General features: G+C 44.3%; 1 pseudogene; it reads right to left on the reverse strand.

Moving 5' to 3' along the window:
- Nucleotides 1-15,294: 15,294 nt before the first annotated feature.
- Nucleotides 15,295-16,142, reverse strand: LOC119327641 (annotated as a pseudogene).
- Nucleotides 16,143-22,768: the final 6,626 nt, after the last annotated feature.

Genomic DNA, 22,768 nt, shown 5'->3' on the forward strand with positions numbered 1-22,768 from the left:
CAAGGTATCATCCGCAAACAGTAGATGAGAAATTCCTGGAGCTCTTCTACAAATCTTTAAGGCCTCCAACCCGTCATCCCGAATAGATTTATGCAACAATGCAGATAAAGCATCAGCCACAAAAAGGAATAAAAAAGGGGACAATGGATCACCTTGGCGTAGCCCACGGGTTGGAGAAAACTTATTAAACAATGAGAGATGCTAGACTCACGGGCTGGTGACAGGCTGGTTACGGGGTGATTATCATTGATTGGCTGAGAATTGGTTTAATGAGGCGGGCCCACCCCTGAAAATCATGGGGGGGGGGGGGCAATTAGTGGAGGGCACGCAGGAGAGGTCCGTAATAGCCCGTTGTTTTACTCCGTGCGTGGAGTATTATTGTTAAACAATTTCCCATTGAACTTAACCGAATATCTGACTGACCGAATGCATACCATGATTCGATCCAACCAATTTGCAGAGAATCCCCATTTTATGAGGGCCTTCTCCAAGAAATCCCACTCGACACGGTCGTAGGCCTTGGACAGATCTTATTTAACGCCCGCTTTAGTTGTTTTTGCACCGTGACGCACACCCCCTCCGTCCTGGGCCAATAGTTCAGCTAGGTTTTGGGAAACTTTTAGTAGCTTCCCAGTCCGGTTTTCTTTCTTTTCTTTTCATTCTGGTTTTCTACTTTTCTTTCCTTTTCGTGTTTCTTTCTCTTTTTTTGTTTTTCGCTTTCATTTTTTGTTAATATTTTGAAAAACATGACATCGTTTTCAAATGCGCAAACTTTTTAAAATTTATGAACTTTTCAAAAGCAGAAAAAATAAGTTATTGATATTCTTTAAAAAATTTGAACTTTTTTCAAATTCACAAACATTTTCAAATACATGAACGTACAAATTTTTCTCAAATATGTGAACTTAAAAAAATATGGACTGTTTTTTCAAATATGGAAATCTTTTTAAATTCATGAAATTTTTAAAAATTACATTGTTTTTTGGATCACATGATTTTTTATTTTTTTGATTGCACTAATTATTTTAAATTGTATAGAAAATGGTGGCCATCCCACTAACTAGAGAGCACCCATGCACTCCGTGACGATAGTGAGGCAGTGAGCATACCTCCCATATTTTGAAAGTCTAGCTTTTTCTGTACCGATTGTACCACGTGATTGACATGATTCGGAAAACGAATGGTTCACTAGAAGCACAGACATTTCTGTTCTCTAGGACGGCCCTTTCCACGCGAACGACCCCAGTCAGACCCATCCTAGAGAACAGAAACGTTCGTGCTTCTAGCGAACCATTCGTTCGTGGTGGTTCCACCAAAATATGACGTTCGCCCTATATCGGGGTTCTTTTTTAGGGTTGCGGTTTTTTTCTTCTGGGAGAAATTTTTAGGGTTACAGATTATTATTATTATGGAGTAACTTTCAGGGTTACAACTTTCTATTTTTGAGAAAACCATGAAGCTATTAAAAACATCACGTGGCAAAGGAAAAAAGGGCCCAAATTTATTACCGCAGAACACAAAGCTTTACAAAAGAAGCTAATACAATAATTTGCCCATGTGTGTATCGATGAAAACTCGCCAATGCCAGGAAAATAATTTTCCATAACTCTGTAAATTAAATTTACCAAGACATCTAAATTTCAACGTACATGACATAGTTGCTCTAAGTTGATTTAACATAATATATAAATCACACATCTAGGGTTTCTCTTTCCCATCCCTATCCTTGGCAGCTAGGGAAAACTGTTCCCTCCAGGCTTCACCGGTGAGCCTATGGATTCGTCTTCCCTCTCCCTGCCGCTCTAGAGACCGGTGGTGGGGAGGGGAATCCCACTGCCTTCGCTCCGGTTAGTTAGGTTAGGTTTTTTTAGTCCTCTCAGGTGTAATTCCTTTGAGTTTGTCTTCTGTGCTGATACTTCACCTACGTATCTATAATTTTTTATTGTTCCATGCCGTTATATTATCATTTTTGGATGTTTTACAATTATTTTATAGCGACTTTATATCATTTTTTGGGACTAACCTATTGACATAGTGCCCAGTGCTAGTTGCTGTTTTTGCTTGTTTTTTACTTCAGACAAAATCAATACCAAACGGAGTCCAAACGCAGTGAAACTTTTTGGAGAATTTTTCTGGGCCAGAAGACACATGATGTGCCAAAGAAGTACCAGAGGGGTGCCCCAAGGGGGGCACAACCCACCTGGGCGCGCCTGGGGGCCCAGGCGCACTCTGGTGGGTTGTGCCCACCTCGGTGGCCTCCCGCACCGCCTCTTTGCTTTATAAATACCTCAATAATCCAAAAACCCTAGGGGAGTCGATGAAAATCAATTCCAGCCGCTCGCAAGTTCTAGAAACCACATATCCAATCTAGATACCATCACGGAGGGGTTCATCATCATCATTGGTGCCTCTCCGATGATGCGTGAGTAGTTCATTGTAGACCTACAGGTTCGTAGTTAGTAGCTAGATGGCTTCCTCTCTCTCACTCTCTCTCTCTCTCTCTCTCTCTCTCTCTCTCTCTTGATTCTCAATACAATGGTCTCTTGGAGATCTATTTGATGTAACTCTTTTTGCGGTGTGTTTGTTGGGATCCGATGAACTTTGAGTTTATGATCAGATCTATGTTTTTATCCATGAAAGTTATTTGAGTCTTTTGATCTCTTATATGCATGATTACTTATAGCCTCGTATTTCTTCTTCGAATCTTTGGTTTGGTTAGGCCGACTAGATCGATTTTTTTCTTGCCATGGGAAGAGGTGCTTTGTGATTGGATCGATCTTACGGTGCTCGATCCCAGCGACAGAAGGGGAAACGACACGTATGTATCGTTGCCATTAAGGATAACAAGATGTTGTTGGAAATATGCCGTAGAGGCAATAATAAAAGTGTTATTATTATATTTCCTTGTTCATGATAATTGTCTTTTATTCATGCTATAACTGTATTATCCGGAAATCGTAATATACGTGTGAATACATAGACCACAATATGTCCCTAGTGAGCCTCTAGTTGACTAGCTCGTTGTGATCAACAGATAGTCATGGTTTCCTGGCTATGGACATTGGATGTCGTTGATAACGGGATCACATCATTAGGAGAATGATGTGATGGACAAGACCCAATCCTAAGCCTAGCACAAAGATCGTGTAGTTCGTTTGCTAGAGCTTTGCCAATGTCAAGTATCTCTTCCTTTGACCATGAGAGCGTGTAACTCCTGGATACCGTAGGATTGCTTTGGGTGTATCAAACGTCACAACGTAACTGGGTGACTATAAAGGTGCACTACAGGTATCTCCGAAAGTATCTATTGTTTTATGCGGATCGAGACTGGGATTTGTCACTCCGTGTAAACGGAGAGGTATCTCTGGGCCCACTCGGTAGGACATCATCATATGCGCAATGTGACCAAGGAGTTGATCACGGGATGATGTGTTACGGAACGAGTAAAGTGACTTGCCGGTAACGAGATTGAACAAGGTATTGGATACCGATGATCGAATCTCGGGCAAGTAACATACCGATAGACAAAGGGAATTGAATACGGGATTGATTAAGTCCTTGACATCGTGGTTCATCCGATGAGATCATCGTGGAGCATGTGGGAGCCATCATGGGTATCCAGATCCCGCTGTTGGTTATTGACCAGAGAACGTCTCGGTCATGTCTACACGTCTCCCGAACCCGTAGGGTCTACACACTTAAGGTTCGATGACGCTAGGGTTATAAAGGAAGTTTGTATGTGGTTACCGAATGTTGTTCGGAGTCCCGGATGAGATCCCGGACGTCACGAGGAGTTCCGGAATGGTCCGGAGGTAAAGATTTATATATGGGAAGTCCTATTTTGGCCATCGGAAAATGTTCGGGATTTTTCGGTATTGTACCGGGAAGGTTCTAGAAGGTTCCGGAGTGGGGCCCACCTGCATGGGGGGACCCACATGAACGTGGGTAGTGGGGGCAAGGCCCCACACCCCTGGTCAAGGCGCACCAAGATCCCCCTTAGAAGGAATAAGATCATATCCCGAAGGGATAAGATCAAGATCCCTAAAAAGGGGGGATAACAATCGGTGGGGAAAGGAAATGATGGGATTTCTTTCCTCCCACCTTGGCCAACGCCCCAATGGACTTGGAGGGCAAGATACCAGCCCCAAGTCATAATCAACACTATTTTGATTACGATTAATTAAAAACGGAACAAACCCATGGAGCTGCAGGAGCTTCTTGATTTCCATCATCAGATGTCCATAGGCTGACCGAATAAGCGAATCGTCCGTCAAAGCAGCAATGGCCACTGAATTTGCTGATTGGATTACTATTGGAAGTTCGGAGCGTTGAAAGCTCATTGATAACCCCTCCAGGATGGCACTGATCTCCGCCTCAAGAGCATCCTTACAATGAAATAGATGTCTGTACGCGGAGAAGATTACAGAGCCATCGGAATTTCGGAGGACCATTCCAGTACCCGCGTCGCCATTTCCTGCTATGTATGAGCCGTCAACCGACAGTGCCGTCCAACCCGAGGGTGGATTGGGCCACGTCTTCTTTGGCACTTGAGCTGGTGGCTGCCTGGTAGATACCTCCTCAACTGGGGACTTGCCTTTAATAACCTTTTACGGTACATCAATTTAATTAGGGCCGTTTATTTCTATGATTCGTATGGTTCAGATTAGGCAATACTACATCAGATTTTCAGTAGTATATTGAGTAATTAGGGACGTTTTGGGTAGTTCACTGTTAACCAATCCCGTAGGCAGATTCCCTTCAGAATCAAGCGGGCGGCAGAGCTGGAATTTCACGGAGTCGTCAGCGTTCATTAGGTCCGTTTTGCTCCGTCGCCATCGTGAGAGGCTACCCGGCCATCGCCAGCCCGCCCTGTGCCATCGCCAACGTCCAGCCCGCCCCGCGCCGGCCCACCGCCCCACGACTGCACGGACGCCACCTCGAGCCCCGTATCCATATACTGGGGCAACGCCCTCCGCCTCTCTCCCCCTCTACCCTCTTCTTCGCTACCTCCACTTTCCTCCGTTATCTGCCAGCGCATGCTGCGGCCGGCCTGCTGCTCGGCGTGCGGGTGGCGTACGTGGCGTGCGTAGTCCTCTCTGTGGATGTGCTTGTCCGCCGTGCTGCGTGTCGTCTGTGTGTGATGCCCGTTCGTGTGTGGTGCTGTTACGTGATATGTGCTTGTGTCTGCTATACTGTTGCTAGTGCTATGCCTTTGTGTAAAATCTTGGATCAGTGGGCGCCGGTGTACGTACGAGGGCAAGAGAGGAAGGCAAGAGAGGAAGCGATCTCAGGGCGCCGGCCGAAGTGCGTGCAGACTGGGAGAGGGCCGCCGGGTGGGGCGGGGCAGCTGCGTCGTCGCTGGGACGCATCACGCATGGGAGGAAGATCTTGAGGGGCGGCGGAGGGAGGCTGTTCGACGTAGAGCGGCCCATTACTACTCCCAAACTCTAATAGTTAATTACCGAAATGTCCTGGCGCAAAAAATTTAGGAATTGATATTGGCCGTTGGATCAATTATATACTACCCAGTTTTTCCGGTAGTATGATGCACCGTAAAAACTCTCTAATAATATCCTCAACACTGAGCCGTTGTGATTGATTATAAGATGCCAGGTAACTGCACAAGTATGAATGAGAAACATGCAATGGTGGAGCAGCTTTATCATGGACTAGGTCATTATGTAAGCTCCAGATCCTCCATAGAGGCATGATGATCATCGCCCTTGTCGTGGCCGGCTGCTCAGCTAAGATGCCAAACAACCATTCTGATCCCGTATTAATTAAGTAACTTGGCCTTCTCTGGTAGCTGCCATTCCTCACACATCTCTTCCCATAAGCTCCTTGCATGCGGACACATAATCAGTGCATGGAATGAATTCTCCTCATCTGCGCCGCATAAAGGACAATGAACAGGTACATTTAGATGTCGCCTTGCTTTGCAGCTGTTCGTTGGCAAGGCATCTACTGCGACTCTCCATGCGAATGAACGCATTTTGGGTGGGACAGTAGCTTGCCAAATTAGGTTCCAGCATGGGCGATTCCCCTCTGGACGCGTACCGCTTGCTCCTGCATTATGTTCCTGACCATGTTCACACATCGCAAGATGATATGCACTTTTTACAGAAAAGGTGCCAAATTTTCCTGGATGCCATGCGATAAAATCTTCCTCCTGACTGAGAGACGTTCTAATGGAGCAAATGGTCCGAACGTCCACTGGCCAGAAGTATTCGTTCAGTATCTCCATGTTCCATCATCCATGCACATCAAGTAAATCAGAGACTTTTTTGAGTCAACATCTTCCTTTTGGCGAAATAGGTCGTAGAGATGGACCCCTAGGGATCCAGGGATCTCTCCATATCCGAATTTTACTACCATTCCCCAATCGCCATATCATGCCTCTCTTCACTAGTTGGAGTCCATGCTCAATTCCTTGCCAAACTGCCGAAGCATTTCCGGTAAAAACCATATCCACTAAATCTCCTGCAGGGAAATACTTAGCTTTTAGTAGTCTTGCAACTAGACTTTCAGGGTGATCTATCAATCTCCAAGCTTGTTTGGCAAGCATCGCTTGGTTAAAAGCTCTCATATCTCTAAATCCCAGGCCGCCCATTGATTTAGGCAGAATCATCTTATCCCAAGCGAGCCAAGCCATTTTCCTTTTGCCATGTTCAACACCTCACCAGTATTGCCAAATCAAACGAGATAGATCATCGCATACTGACATGGGCAGCTTGAAGACACTCATTACGTAAGTTGGGATTGCCTGAGCCACCACCTTAATTAGGACCTCCTTGCTTGCACTGGACATATATCTTTCGCTCCAGTCCACGAGCCTTTTGCTAAGCCTTTCTTGTATGTGCTGAAGTAGCCCTTTGCTCATTCTACCTTCAGGGACTGGTAAGCCTAGGTATTTTGGCTCAAACACCTCTTGGGAAACATTCAGAATACTCCTTACCTCCCGAGTAAGATCAGGCGGGCAATTGTCTGCAAATAAGATGGAACACTTTGAAGGATTAATCAATTGTCCAGTCGCTTCAGCATACGTGTTCAACACCTTCTTGACAATAACTTCCTGGTCCGGTCTAGCACGGAAGAATAACAAGGTATCATCCGCAAACAGTAGATGAGAAATTCCTGGAGCTCTTCTACAAATAGTTGTTTTACTCCGTGCGTGTAGTATTATTGTTAAACAATTTCCCATTGAACTTAACCGAATATCTGACTGACCGAATGCATACCATGATTCGATCCACCCAATTTGCAGAGAATCCCCATTTTATGAGGGCCTTCTCCAAGAAATCCCACTCGACACGGTCGTAGGCCTTGGACAGATCTTATTTAACGCCCGCTTTAGTTGTTTTTGCACCGTGACGCACACCCCCTCCGTCCTGGGCCAATAGTTCAGCTAGGTTTTGGGAAACTTTTAGTAGCTTCCCAGTCCGGTTTTCTTTCTTTTCTTTTCATTCTGGTTTTCTACTTTTCTTTCCTTTTCGTGTTTCTTTCTCTTTTTTTGTTTTTCGCTTTCATTTTTTGTTAATATTTTGAAAAACATGACATCGTTTTCAAATGCGCAAACTTTTTAAAATTTATGAACTTTTCAAAAGCAGAAAAAATAAGTTATTGATATTCTTTAAAAATTTTGAACTTTTTTCAAATTCACAAACATTTTCAAATACATGAACGTACAAATTTTTCTCAAATATGTGAACTTAAAAAAATATGGACTGTTTTTTCAAATATGGAAATCTTTTTAAATTCATGAAATTTTTAAAAATTGCATTGTTTTTTGGATCACATGATTTTTTATTTTTTTGATTGCACTAATTATTTTAAATTGTATAGAAAATGGTGGCCATCCCACTAACTAGAGAGCACTCATGCACTCCGTGACGATAGTGAGGCAGTGAGCATACCTCCCATATTTTGAAAGTCTAGCTTTTTCTGTACCGATTGTACCACGTGATTGACATGATTCGGAAAACGAATGGTTCACTAGAAGCACGGACATTTCTGTTCTCTAGGACGGCCCTTTCCACGCGAACGACCCCAGTCAGACCCATCCTAGAGAACAGAAACGTTCGTGCTTCTAGCGAACCATTCGTTCGTGGTGGTTCCACCAAAATATGACGTTCGCCCTATATCGGGGTCCTTTTTTAGGGTTGCGGTTTTTTTCTTCTGGGAGAAATTTTTAGGGTTACAGATTATTATTATTATGGAGTAACTTTCAGGGTTACAACTTTTTATTTTTGAGAAAACCATGAAGCTATTAAAAACATCACGTGGCAAAGGAAAAAAGGGCCCAAATTTATTACCGCAGAACACAAAGCTTTACAAAAGAAGCTAATACAATAATTTGCCCATGTGTGTATCGATGAAAACTCGCCAATGCCAGGAAAATAATTTTCCATAACTCTGTAAATTAAATTTACCAAGACATCTAAATTTCAACGTACATGACATAGTTGCTCTAAGTTGATTTAACATAATATATAAATCACACATCTAGGGTTTCTCTTTCCCATCCCTATCCTTGGCAGCTAGGGAAAACTGTTCCCTCCAGGCTTCACCGGTGAGCCTATGGATTCGTCTTCCCTCTCCCTGCCGCTCTAGAGACCGGTGGTGGGGAGGGGAATCCCACTGCCTTCGCTCCGGTTAGTTAGGTTAGGTTTTTTTTAGTCCTCTCAGGTGTAATTCCTTTGAGTTTGTCTTCTGTGCTGATACTTCACCTACGTATCTATAATTTTTGATTGTTCCATGCTGTTATATTATCATTTTTGGATGTTTTACAATTATTTTATAGCGACTTTATATCATTTTTTGGGACTAACCTATTGACATAGTGCCCAGTGCTTGTTGCTGTTTTTGCTTGTTTTTTACTTCAGAGAAAATCAATACCAAACGGAGTCCAAACGCAGTGAAACTTTTTGGAGAATTTTTCTGGGCCAGAAGACACATGATGTGCCAAAGAAGTACCAGAGGGGTGCCCCAAGGGGGGCACAACCCACCTGGGCGCGCCTGGGGGCCCAGGCGCACTCTGGTGGGTTGTGCCCACCTCGGTGGCCTCCCGCACCGCATCTTTGCTTTATAAATACCTCAATAATCCAAAAACCCTAGGGGAGTCGATGAAAATCAATTCCAGCCGCTCGCAAGTTCTAGAAACCACATATCCAATCTAGATACCATCACGGAGGGGTTCATCATCATCATTGGTGCCTCTCCGATGATGCGTGAGTAGTTCATTGTAGACCTACAGGTTCGTAGTTAGTAGCTAGATGGCTTCCTCTCTCTCTCTCTCTCTCTCTCTCTCTCTCTCTCTCTCTCGATTCTCAATACAATGGTCTCTTGGAGATCTATTTGATGTAACTCTTTTTGCGGTGTGTTTGTTGGGATCCGATGAACTTTGAGTTTATGACCAGATCTATGTTTTTATCCATGAAAGTTATTTGAGTCTTTTGATCTCTTATATGCATGATTACTTATAGCCTCGTATTTCTTCTTCGAATCTTTGGTTTGGTTAGGCCGACTAGATCGTTTTTTTTCTTGCCATGGGAAGAGGTGCTTTGTGATTGGATCGATCTTACGGTGCTCGATCCCAGCGACAGAAGGGGAAACGACACGTATGTATCATTGCCATTAAGGATAACAAGATGTGGTCTAATTCCTACATGAATAGATCTCGTCTACATCATGTCATCGACTCCATTTCTCCATGAACTTAATACACTAGATGCATACTGGACATCGGTCGATGTGTGGAGTAATAGTAGTAGATGTAGACAGGAGTCGGTCTACTAATCTTGGATGTGATGCCTATATAATGATCATTGCTTGGATATCGTCATCAGTATTTGAAGTTCTATCAATTGCCCAACGTAATTTGTTTACCCACCGTATGCTATTTTTCTTGAGAGAAGCCACTAGTGAAATCTACGGCCCCAGGGTCTATTTTCTCATCATATATTTTCAGATATATATTGCTATTTGCCTTTTTATTTAGTTGCATCTTTTATTTTCAGATCTATTAATCCAAAAAAAACTAAAAATACCTTGTTGCAATGTTTTGTTATTTATTTTATATCGCGTTCTCGCGAGATCTATTTATCCGATCTACTACAAATTTATCTATCTTTTACCCAGGAGGGATTGACAACCCCTCTTTTACGTCGGGTTACAAGTATTTGTTCTTTGTGTGCAGGTACCGTTTACGTAGTGTTGCGTGATTCTTCTACTAGTTCGATAACCTTGGTCTCATCACTGAGGGAAATACCTACCGTCGCTGTACTGCATCATCCCTTTCTCTATGGGGAAATACCGACGTAGTTCAAGCCGCATCACGTGCTCCGATCCTCCTCGAGTTCGCCCAACTGGACGTAGTCGATGGAGCTTCGACGTAGATTCCCGCCGTCTCCTTGTGGCGGTGAGGTTAGGTTTTCTTGTCAGATGGCGAGATTTGGTATCAGGTGCTTCAGATCTATTCAAGTGTTCATTGACGGCGACTTCAGAGCAATGGCCCTTAGGGGCACACACACGAAGACTCCCTGGCTGTCATTGATAAGGTCAAGCCGGCTCCGGTAAGGGAGTATCATAGCTAGTGTCATGCATGCCAACTAGTAAATTTTAATAAGGTATCATAGTCTGCTAGTTCTTCGTTGCCTTCCGAGTTTGAGATCGGGGGCGAGGGTGTCGTGTAACTTGAGGCGTCTGACCAACTGTCGCTCTCCTGGTGATCCGGTTGTCCAATCACTTAAAGATGATCTGCTGGTACGCGACTTCGGCGTTCTGGAGCCCAAAGGGGTACGAATGGCTCGATGCAAGCGGTGAGGATGCCGCGGCTATGGATGAGTATGCCGATGTGATCTTTTGGATCGACGTAGGCACATGCAGAGGTTGTCGTGGTCATTGGTGGTGAAGGCCATAATGCTGATGTAGATCGTGCGGACAGGGTGGGCCGGTGGGTTGATGTCGACCCGGCCTACCCCGTGGATGGTAAAACTGAGGGGGCCAAAGGTGTGGCTCTCCCCCGGCGGGAGACCGTCGGAGGCCAGGGAAGATTCGATCTGAGATCGATCTCCGACTGACCGAACCCGTGCTTGGCGCGCCAACTAACGGTGAAGAAAACCATCAGATTCCTCGGTTGGGGTCCTAGCATAGCTGGAGGTCTGGAGGTCACATGATGGTTTTGCCCAGGTTCGGGCTTCCAGAGAGTAATACTACATTCTGCTCATGTTTGTTATTCATGGTGGAGCGATATCTCGTGCGAGGGGTTACAATGGTGTGTATGACTACCGAGACTTGTTTCTACGGGAGTAGATGAGGATGAGAGTTCCCTAGCCTCCCCTTGTACACTTGAGGAGGCTAGGGTTTTACAGAGAGAGGAAAACAATCTAGGGTTGCAGCCGCACCAACTTGGAGGTTAAGTTGGTTGCATGGGGATTATCTGGTCTTTGGGCTGCCCTCTGTTGCTGGGCATCGTGGGCCCTCCAATAGGCTTTCTGTCAGGTTGCCACAATGAGCCGCCCCCGGTGTAGGCGTATTAAGGAATCGCCGTCGGCCCATATATGAGAACCACCGCCGAAGCCCGTTTCTGTACTAGTGTGAAGCCTACGACCACAAATAGGCACACCTAGATATTTAATTGGCCAAGGTCCCAACTAGAAGTTAAATAAAGGCGAGTGATACGCGCCGGTCCGCCAGCCGAAAGTTCGGCCGGTCTAACCGCGCATGTATGATTCGGTTTATAACAGCCGCACCATTCCTTCTTTTTCAACTGTTTCGCTACTAAAAAACAGCCTGTCGAGTTCATCCCGAGCAGCCCCGTGTTTCTAAATACGTAAGCCAACTCGCCGGCCGTCCATGTCGTGCTGCCCGTCGCTGCTAGCCGCCGCCCTCGTTGCCGCCGGCTGACTCCGTTGGTTCCATAGGACGCCGCCTTCGTTGGTGGTGGTCGCCATCGCATCTCCGTCCTCGTCGATTCCTCGCCTCCACTCGTAGCAAAACGACGCCGTCGTAACAAAACACTCGACGTATCTGTAGTTGCAGCACCTAGTCGCCGTCGTCATAGCACGCCCGTCGCCACACCACCATGCCTCCGGCCGCATCACTCAGTGTCGCCGCTCGCACCCAGTGGAAGCTTTTTCTCATGTTGGTTGAAGCTTTTCCTCATGCCGGTTGAAGCTTTTTTCCACCCGTCGACGCGCTTGCAGGGTCAAACGAACGATGGCTGCCAATGAACTCCATTTAAATGGATGTAGCAAAAGTCTTCGCTGGTGGTAGCGAAACCAAAGTACAGTTGCAGCAAAACGTCGTCGCCCCTGTCGCGGGTTGCAGTTAATCCATGAAAGGATGTAGCAAAATCCAGCGGCAGTTGTAGCAAAAACGCCGCCAGCATCGTCGCACGTCGCAGCTAAGTTGTGAAGCATGTAGCAAACAACGACGCCGGTAGTAGCAAAAACCGACAACGGTTGCAGCAAAATGTCGTGGCCGCCGACCCGGGTCACAGCTAATCCACATTGTTTGTAGCAAAAACTCGCCGGTGGTAGCTTTTGCCATAGGCGGTTGCAGCGAAAAAACACCGTCGCCGTCGTCGGGGTCGCGGCATCATCGTGAAGGATGTAGCAAATGCCATCATCGGTGGTAGCAATTGCAGACATCGGTAGTAGCAAAAACTGATGAAGTTTGCATCAAAAACTATGTCGCTGCCGTGGGTCATACCCACGCTGTATTTGGTTGTAGCAAATTCTGCCGCGGGTCGCAGCTCCTTCGTCGTTTGGTTCCAGCATCTCACATCAACGGTCGCAACACCCCCCTCGCGACGTCAGTTGAATCAGTTTCACGCCGGCCATGCACTAGTGTCGCCCGAGCTCGTCGTTTGTAGCAACCATGGTTGCACGCAGCCGTTTCCCGCCCAGCACAGCTACACAGGCAACAAATGAGAGCAGGGATGCACAAGTGTGCGTGCTTGGGGATGGAGCAACTTTGGTGAGGGTCCTCTAGGGTGGGCGGAGGTAGGGCCGACGAGGGCCATGGCGGAGGAGTGCAAGCTGTTTGCGGGAGAGCGAGAGGAAGACAAAGACCGTGAAGAAGTGATTGCAGGTTTGTAAGAAAAAAAAGGTTAGTTAGGCGCAAGTATGCCACGCACGATTGTAGAGGATCTCGTGGCTGGCGTGCGTCCGGCCGAGCGCTTCGGCCGGCGCACCGGCTCTAAATGTTTCCCTTAAATAAATCAACATACATCTGGCTATCATCATTCAAAACCATCAGCACGTCACTCTTTTAAAAGTTTTTTTTAGAACGAAGGCTCAAGGGGAGTCCGGCTTTGAATTAACGAAGCCATCAACCAAAAGTTGTTTTTTCAAGCCAGACATTTGCGCAAACATATATTACAACAATTTTCGTATTCCTAGCACTATCAAAGTCATCATGTATGAATCATACGGTATCAACAACATATTGTAATATAGCCACCCCTCTCTCAATCAACCGTGACCAACATGATGTCCATTTTGTTGAGCTAAATGTACAATCTTCTGTAGATAGTTTGCATAATGTTAAAGACTAATGGTGACAATGGATCCCCCTGACTCATTTCAAACTACCATAGTTTTTCCAACATCAACATTCACCTTCACATTGAGTAGTGTTCCACCTTTGACAATATTTTCGAACCATCCTATCATGTTTCATTGATACCTTTCTCTGTCAAGCCGTGAAACAAAAAATTCCAGTTAACCTTATCCTAGGCTTTTTCAAAATCCAGCTTGACCACCACCCCTTGTTATATTTTTTCCATATTGATTCTTGCAAAATTTCATGCAAGGACATGACCCATCCATGATATTTCTCTCTTTGATGGGCATTTTGACCAAAAGAGATGAGTCTGTGCATATATGGACTTAACTATTTCCATTCATGGCCATAGAGAAAATTTTCAAAAGCACAACTATCTGCATAAGCCCCTTTTGGTATCAAACTATGAGTGTGGTAATACTAAAGTTAATTCTTCTTAAGTCTAATCTGCCATCATGAAACTCATAAAAACATAATGTAGATAGAGAAGATGGCACTCTGGATAAATTTCGTACACCTCACCGGATGCAACATCGGTCAATTGGACACATTTTTGTAGGGAAACATCATTAAATTATGTACTTTGTTACAAAAACAGATTTATATTATGACTATTTGGGACTCTTGAATATGCATATTCATAATATTTACTAGATGATACCTCACATGTTGTTGCGGGAATATTTTGCAACATATTTCAATGTGATCCGTTGTATGAATAATGAATATTTGAAGTAATAATATGACGGCTAAAACTGAAAATACATATAATTTATTATGTTTGATTACTATATAAATAGCATAGTAGAATGAAAATTCTCTTGAATGTTTGCATGTTGAGATGAGTCTTTTTTCCATGCATGTATAATGATGAAGTCACATGCTTGCATGTTGGAAGATATATGATAGTGGAGGTGGGCCTTTTCTCATGCATGTTATGGGATGATGTGGCATGCTTGCATGTTAAGAGAAATAGTTAATGGGGGCTAGCTATTTAAATATAGAAGGTGTGTGTGTGTGTGTGTGTGTATGTGCATCACTAGCGTGGTAGGCTACGTGTTGACGCAAAAGCTATTTCGGCCCAGAATGAACCCATCGGTCGCGGGTGAACATTTTGCAAGTTATTTTTTTTACTAAAATGTCCCCATAGACCAAGTTATTGTTCCTGGGTTGCAATTGCCTCATATTAACCGACATCCAAATTAATGTTTCTATCCCTATATGTAGCTATTTCTGCCGGGAAATTTTAATATTTGCCCTACAGAAATACTACCCTTCAAGTTTCTACTCCCTCCGTCCGGAATTACTTGTCGAAGGAATGGATGTAACTAGATGTATTTTAGTTCTAGATACATTCATTTTTATGCTTTTCTGCGACAAGTATTTCCGGACGAAGGGAGTATTTTTTAAGCGAACCAGTATGTGGTTGGGTGGTTAGAGGGACAATGGTATCCTTAGTCCACCAGAATTCAAGTGCCGCTGCTCGCATTATTCGACTTTGTATATCTCAAGATGATATGCCGGCTCAGTCTGTCGAAGGTGCTTATAGGGGTAGGGTGTGTGTGTGCGCGTTCATATGAGTGAGTGTATGCACGTGTATATGAGCGCTTCTGTCTGAACTGTCTTAAAAAGAAGTCTCTATTTTTTAAGCTACCGAGGGTTACATTCAACCAACATGGCTATTATGATTTCTGGTAGTGATTTTCTTTCTTCAGAATGGTTTCTAGCAGTGATGGTACTGAGTTTATTCGCCGATTCCTGCAGATGTCAAGGCCATGGGCCGCACCTGGAACCCTCCTTGGGGCCTCTTCTCGACCACATAGGGCATGTGCGTCCCAAACACCTTGTCCCACGTCACAAAGAATGGCTGCGAGAAGTTGTATCTGCTACCGCGCGGCTGATGGTGCACGTCGTGGTACGCCGTGTTGTTCCAGAAGCAGAGGCGGAACACGTTCCCCGGCAGCAACAGGCCGCAGTGGTCGTCGACGCCCTTGACGGTGCAGAGCGTGAAGAAGAAGATGGAGACGCGGGGCGACATGCCGGAGGCGAGGAAGGCGAGCGCGCCGCCGACGGTGTCGAGGAGGAGGCCCTCCACGGGGTGGTTGTACTGCGCGCCGAAGGCGTAGGGCACGACAAGGCGGTGGTGCCACGAGTGGACGTGCCGGTACAGGAACTTGTTGAGGTGCATGTACCGGTGCCACGCATACTGTCACACGTTGCCCAGGTCGTCCGCTGCCGTGCTTCGCCGGCGGCCGTCCCGGTGCTTTCGCCTCGAAGCTGCGGTAGGTACGTTTATATCATATGTATATGAAGGTTTGCATGTCCATGCATGCAGAGTTCTACTAACATACTGTGAAAATGGCGGCGGCGACGGCGGCCTGCAGGAGCTGCTGGAGGAGGACGCCCTTGACGACGTCGCGCTTGGGCACGAGGTTCTTGCTGCGCTCCTCCTCCCTTGGGTGTAGCCTGTACTGGTCCATGGACCGTCCAAGCGCCATGTACATGCCGGAGTAGACCCAGTAGGCAGCTATGGGGACGACAATGGCCAGCGCTTCATCAGAGAATACCAGCTCCATGATTTAGCTCTGGTAGTAGCAGTACCTTTGCTCTTGTTACTGGTACTGTGGGTTTATATCGACCGTTGAGAATGCTAGCTGGTCATACTCCCTGCAGGTTGCCTCAGTCATACGACAATGTGTTGTCAAGGCTGTAATCATGGGACTCTTGAATTTTCTTTGAAATCTCTTACTTATACATCCTAGATTTTAGTCAGTAGATCTTAGCCAAAGAAATTTTGTTGCTTCACCCAGACGTTCCACATACGGGATTTAGTCAGAAAGTTGTTCAAGCAAGGCGTTCCGTGGACATACGGAATTTAGCCAAAAAGTCGTTCAAGAAAGGCGTTCCATGCACATTGGAATTTAGTCAAAACTAGTACAAATGCCCGTGCGTTGCAACGGGCGAAAAAAAATTAAACACAACACTTCTTATACCCAATTTTGGCAATCATCAAAAATAAAGTTACACTGACTATCGCATTTTGGGCCATGTAATTTGGACGTGAATAAGACATCATAATCATTTGTCTGACCTACTTTAGCTCGGCACTTTCATCTAATGAAAGAGTTGTGGTGCATGTAATACATCCTAGATAAACATGATATTTTCTATTTATTTTGAGAAGGCGTTTTTCTGTAAATTTGGAGAATATTTTTTCGATTTTTTTTTTGAAAAATAGAATTATTTTTTTGGAGACGTACATTATCTGGTTGGGAAATTGCACGCTGTTTTTGTGTTCTTATATTTCATTTGCAGATGCACTGATTTTTTTAAATATGAAATTACGCATGATACTACGCACAAGTAAAAGCAGTAGGCTGCTGGCGTAATTGTCCTGACATTGGAGAGTCAAGATCTAGATCAAAATTACATCGTCATATTTTTGTCTAGCCGAAGGTAGATCAAGTATACTCGCTGCTACCACACACCAACATAGAGCAGCAGTGCATCACTTCAGTTAGAGAGGCAAGATGACCAGTGCAACACTTCAGCTAAACAGGTGAGATGAAGTGTTCTAACTGCAGAATTGACATATTATTTTATACAATTCACATGAGCGATAGATCTAGCACCAGCATAGGTGGATCTATAATCATTCTTGTAAAATATGCCTTGACTTGTATCAAATATATAAACTTACTATGCAATGTGGATAGTAAAACCAAAATAACCAACATTGGTAAATTCAACCAGCACATTTAAGACCACTCTCCTCCACAGCTTATTGTTAAAGAGTACAAATCTAGATTTTATGAAAGCTAAAAACTCATGTCATTTACAACCAACAATATCTAATTGGCCCTACTGGGATACATCTAATGAATTATGAGGCACGCTTTCCTTAGCTTCATATCTGAAACTACCATCATGAGCTGCCATCCAATAGAGAAGCTCCATTTTCAGCATAGCACATGTCCTGTTGAGAGAAAATGGAAGTTAGCACCAAGTACATCAATAGTGAAAAAATAATAAAGTTTTCAGAGTAGCTTACAAAATCAATTTGCACAAACATATGGAGATATTACATATCAGTTTTATACTTGAGCCTATGCCAAGAGACCAATTGCGTTAAATACTTTCTCAAATCAATCTGTAAACCCTTAAATCACTGTAAAACAAACATAGCTCAATCATAATTTGCACAAAGAAAAAAAGAACCTGCAGCAAAGTAGGTCTAGGCGATGGCTAATGGTCTTTCGGCAAAAGGTCGATGGAGGCAACATTTTGTGTAACAACAACAAAAATTGAAGTTAAAACTCCAACAATTACCTTGTTCATACAATATTTCAGATTTTGCAAAGATGCAATCAGCATGGAGTTCAATGGAACATGGAGCGGTTATAACAATATAGTAAATAGTGGAGTGATAGATAATCTTGAAAAGCTAACAATAGGATGCATAAGCTACTGGATGGGCCCATAGTGGAGTGATCTGGATGTTTCTTCCAAGATTATTTTGTCGGCAAGAGCAGATCAAGGCTTTAATTACTTGCTAGCAGCTAGCTGCACAAACTAAAGATTCAGGCATACAGATCAAAGAAGCGCTTGTTTACCCAATTGCCAAGAGCAGATCAAGGACTCAAGTAATTGCTAGCATTAAGTTAATCTGGGGCTTGCTATAGCGAGCTGCACCAACTACTTATTCAAAACGAAGAGGTGCTTGCTTCAGCCTATGCCAACACACAAATTTTCCAATCAAAGCGTTGCTTACTTGCTTGCATCAATTCAAACTGCTACTTGTTGCAGCTACTTTTACAAACGAAATAAGATGGCAAAATAATATAAAGTTTCATCCTATAATTACAAGTGAACTCTGGTTGTAAATCAAATATAGCTACTATAGGACATGATCCACGCTTTCAACAATTCAAGTACGCTCTAGCAATTTTCTAGCTACAGAGTTGAATCCCCACCTTTGTGAAAAAAAAATTCTTATAGAACCCATTTTATTACATAAAAAGTAACAATCTCAGCTCTGGTTCCTACTCTAAATCATTTTAATTACAAAGTTGAATACGACGACGACAACTTATTCCTACTCTCGAAGTTTCTCCAAAATCACGTCCTAAATGTTCTGAACTGGGAGAGCAAGAACTCAAATCGAACAAAAAGAGACATATATTCCTCAAAAGAGAAATTTGAGGTGCTTCGCATTAATCCATATAGAAAAAGAGCAACAATTTAACAACCATTTGAAGGCACCGCCCATAACTTGCTCAGGCTACTGTATAGTGTGCATTGTTCTGGAGGCCATGATCCACCCACAACAGAATCCCCGACCTTTCTTGCCCCAAAACCAGACAGAATATTATGCACAAAATTATCCAAATTGCTACTAAAAGCTACCAGCCAATAGCAAGAAGAACATTAAAAAGTAAGTAATGATGGTCGATGGTAGAAAGGAACAATGCAACATTCCTGCATTACTATTACAGCCCCTCAAACTATAAGTCTTCAATGAAGAGTATAATCACCTGCAGCACAACTAAACATATAGATGTGACCAATCTTCATGCCCGCTGCGTGGAACTTCTTTAATTGGAGTCGGAGCTGCTCCCACAAATCTTCACAAAGCTCTTCAAAATTTTCATATGTTATGGTGCCCCTGTAAAAAAATGGCATGCATGTAAACATGTAGAACTTGCACATTTTTTCTGGTCATGATTTAAGATTACATTTTCACTATATAATGAGAAGGGAGAGCTGAAAGCATGAGATGGGTAACAAGATCAACCATAACATAGCAAAACAGGCTTGTGGCAAATATAAAAAATGAAAAGCTAAGAAGCCAGCATGAATTAGTCTTGCAAGCTCCACACAATCATGAATACGCAAAGAAGATATCGTATAATATGGGTCACAAAACTCAAGATAGAATGTGAGCATGGGCACAAAATCACCTCACAAGAAGAATTTCTGTAACTCATGATTGCTATCATATTTTTATCATAGTAATGATGCTTTCTGAAGCAACCAAGCTAGGTGCATGAGTAACAGAGAGAATCAGTACCTCAGAGAATATTAGTACTTCGGAGCCATGTGCCTTTAACTTGGGAAGACATTTATCTAACAGAACCATCTTTCCTGTAGAAAGGGAAGTAATTTTCCTCATCTCAAAGAAAAGAATCATTTTTTCCTGTAGAAAGCATCAAGCCTTGAGGAGGCGCACCAAGGACGATGCCCTTGAGCTGCTTCAGGACTCCAAGGAGACCGCTAATACTGCAGTCCGCACCACGGTAGGGGAGGGCCGATGCCGGTGGAATCGTTGGGACGCACGACAGACTCAAAAATTTACAAGTCACGTAGTTTTACATATTTTTACTCACTACTGGAATAAGCGAATCATGAAAATGTACTCAAAGACTAAAACTGAATTCTATACACCAAATATAATTTTCAGGATATTCTAGTTTATTTAAATTGTGTGCCGCAATCATCTCCGTCCTCATTGCCTCCTCTACATCTGCCAATGTCCTCAAATCCTTGGCATCCATGGGGATCCAGTATGTCCTCCTCATCGCGTCCGGCCATCATGCCCAAGACCTGCTACATGTGCCATAGAGCTCCTGAAATTTGAAAATCAATTAAAAAAACTAAACATATATGTGGATTCAACGAAAGATGTCTTCGCTTGTGCTCTACGAATAAGTGATCGAGGTCTTGGCTGTTTTGTACAAAGAACACAAAGTCCTGGTAAATGATTTACAATAATGTAGCATGACGTTCAGCTTGTTTGGGCAAGTGATGTTCAGTTTGTTCAGTTTGATCTTACCAAAAAGATCAACGTAATTCAAGACATGGGAACTCAACCAAGAATACATTGGTGCCTATCAATACGTCCCAATTGGATTTTGCCTTAAATCAGTGCAGGGGTGGCAGGGGAGCGCATGTGTGTGTACCTGTGCGTGGTTGTGATAATCGGTTCAGACGAAGTAGTGTCCTCGCCGGCGTTACGGAGGAGGGCCTAGGTGGAGGAGCTGTGTTCCGTGGATAGCACACGCTCAGCCGTCAGGACAGCGCCCAGCCGGACCATCTTGGGACGACACAGGGAGACGGGGAGCAACTGCACGACGGAAAAAATTGGGAGCCCAGAAACACATTGGAAATCCATCAAGAGTTGGCCTGCAGTGTTGGAGCATATAGTCAATGTTCTCAAGATTTTGCAGATTCAACTTCTGAAGCAAAATCATACAAAAAGTGAATCATTTTACACATTATGGACATTCAGAAGCAGATAACAAACGTATCATGCATCTGTTCACTGCTGCTAAAATTGTATCTAACTAATAGTTGAGTAAGTCACCAGAGAAGTTGTTATGTATATTGAACATGTACTCAAGCACTCATGAAAAATCTTCTATACAAAATTAATCAGGCAAGAGCATGCCCATGCCAGTGAATTCTCAGACGACCTGGAGGTTGCTATTGGCGACGGGCTGAACTTGTGAAGGGCATCTCTAGCAATTATCAACGACATGGCATACTTTTTTGCGAGGAGGAGAGGAATCCTGACACAAACCTGATCCGATGACCGGAGCCGCCGTCGGACCAGCAGCAGGTACCCATGCAGTCCCTATTCTCCCTTCTATTCTCTCCATCTCACCTCGTCTCCCTCCCTTGTATCTTCTTCCTAGAAGACCTAGTCGCCACAGCCATGGAGCACCGCCGCCGCCGGCCTCCACTACGAACCGTCGGGATGGATCCCGACCTCCGCCACTTCCCCACCGTTCCCCGCCTCCAGGAACTCTGCCGCCGTCATCCTGCTACCGATCGGATCGGGGATCGGGAGCGCCGCCGCGGCCAGCCTCTACTACAAACCACCGGGATGGATCCCGACCTCCGCCACTTCCCCGCCGTTTCCCGCCTCCCGGATCTCTGCCGCCGTTTTCCTGCTCCCGATCGGGATCGGGAGCACCGCACCGCCGCACCAGCCCAGAAATCATTTTTTATTCCCTCACCAAGGACCACGGGTTGAATCCCTAAAACCACAGGGTTTTATTTATAAATTTCCGAACGAAACGTTTTTCTCACTTAAGAAAGGATGGCGGGTTGAATTCTTAAAAATAGAGGGCCTTTTTTGCAAAAACGACGACGCCGTATGGCCAGGAGCAATCACTGGTTTATTAGTAGGTATAGATATAGAGGTATAGATATAGAAATAATTCAAGCCAGACCCTTCCATGCACGTACGGAATAGTCAGCATATCGGTCGTTCCGCGCGTGGACTTTAAGCCTACATGCATGTCCGGGGCAAATTTCCCAAAACTCCAAACCTCATTCAAAGCGTGTTTGGATACGTTTTAGTCTTATGACTAAAAGTAGTGGGACTAAAACTTGCTAGCCTCACCCATGCTTGCATTCAAATACTAAAGAGACTAAAATCAAGTCAATGAGTATTTATTATCCTCCAAACCCTTCAATTCAGAACTCGCATGTGTTAAAGGAGAGGAGTTAAATAAAGAGAGAGAGGACTAATCCACATTTTAGTAGGGGTACCCCTGACTAAAATTTTTTAGTCTCAAGACTAGTTTTAGCCCCTCTTTAGTTAGGGGTGCTTGGAACTTTAGCCTCTTAAAAGACTATTTTTAGTCAGACTAAAATAAGTCTCTTGGATCCAAGCACCCTCTCAATTGGTGCGCTTCGTCCCGCGGAACTCATCAATTGGCTTAAAATTTACTCATTATGTGTTTTAAATTAACACTATATTTGTGCTATGGCATTGCCTCGCTTTTGCATCCCTATTGGTCAGCCTATTGGGCCTCAAACTACACAAATTGCTAATGTTGTTCGAACATTATCAGGATGCGAGAAATGTCGAAGCATCAACAAAGGAGGCTATGTAGCATAAATTCAATGGTATTATACTGTCAATCATCTTTGCGGCTGTCTTTTGTATTACCTAGTGGAAACTAGAACCATGCCCGCGCAACACATGATGCCAACCGTTGCCTATGGGCACAACTATCGCCACCGCTCCCATGATGCTAAGAGTATAGGCCATCCACACAGGGCCACCGATTTAGGGCCTGTTCGGCACTCATCTAGCTCCGAAAAAATACGGGGTACACGAAGCACCACTTTGGCCACTCCGCGAAAATAGGGTACCGGCCGCTCCAGGAGCAGAACTGCGGAGCGGAGAGCT

Source organism: Triticum dicoccoides, chromosome 7A (assembly GCF_002162155.2).
Source record: "Triticum dicoccoides isolate Atlit2015 ecotype Zavitan chromosome 7A, WEW_v2.0, whole genome shotgun sequence".
NCBI classification, from domain to species: Eukaryota; Viridiplantae; Streptophyta; class Magnoliopsida; order Poales; family Poaceae; genus Triticum; species Triticum dicoccoides.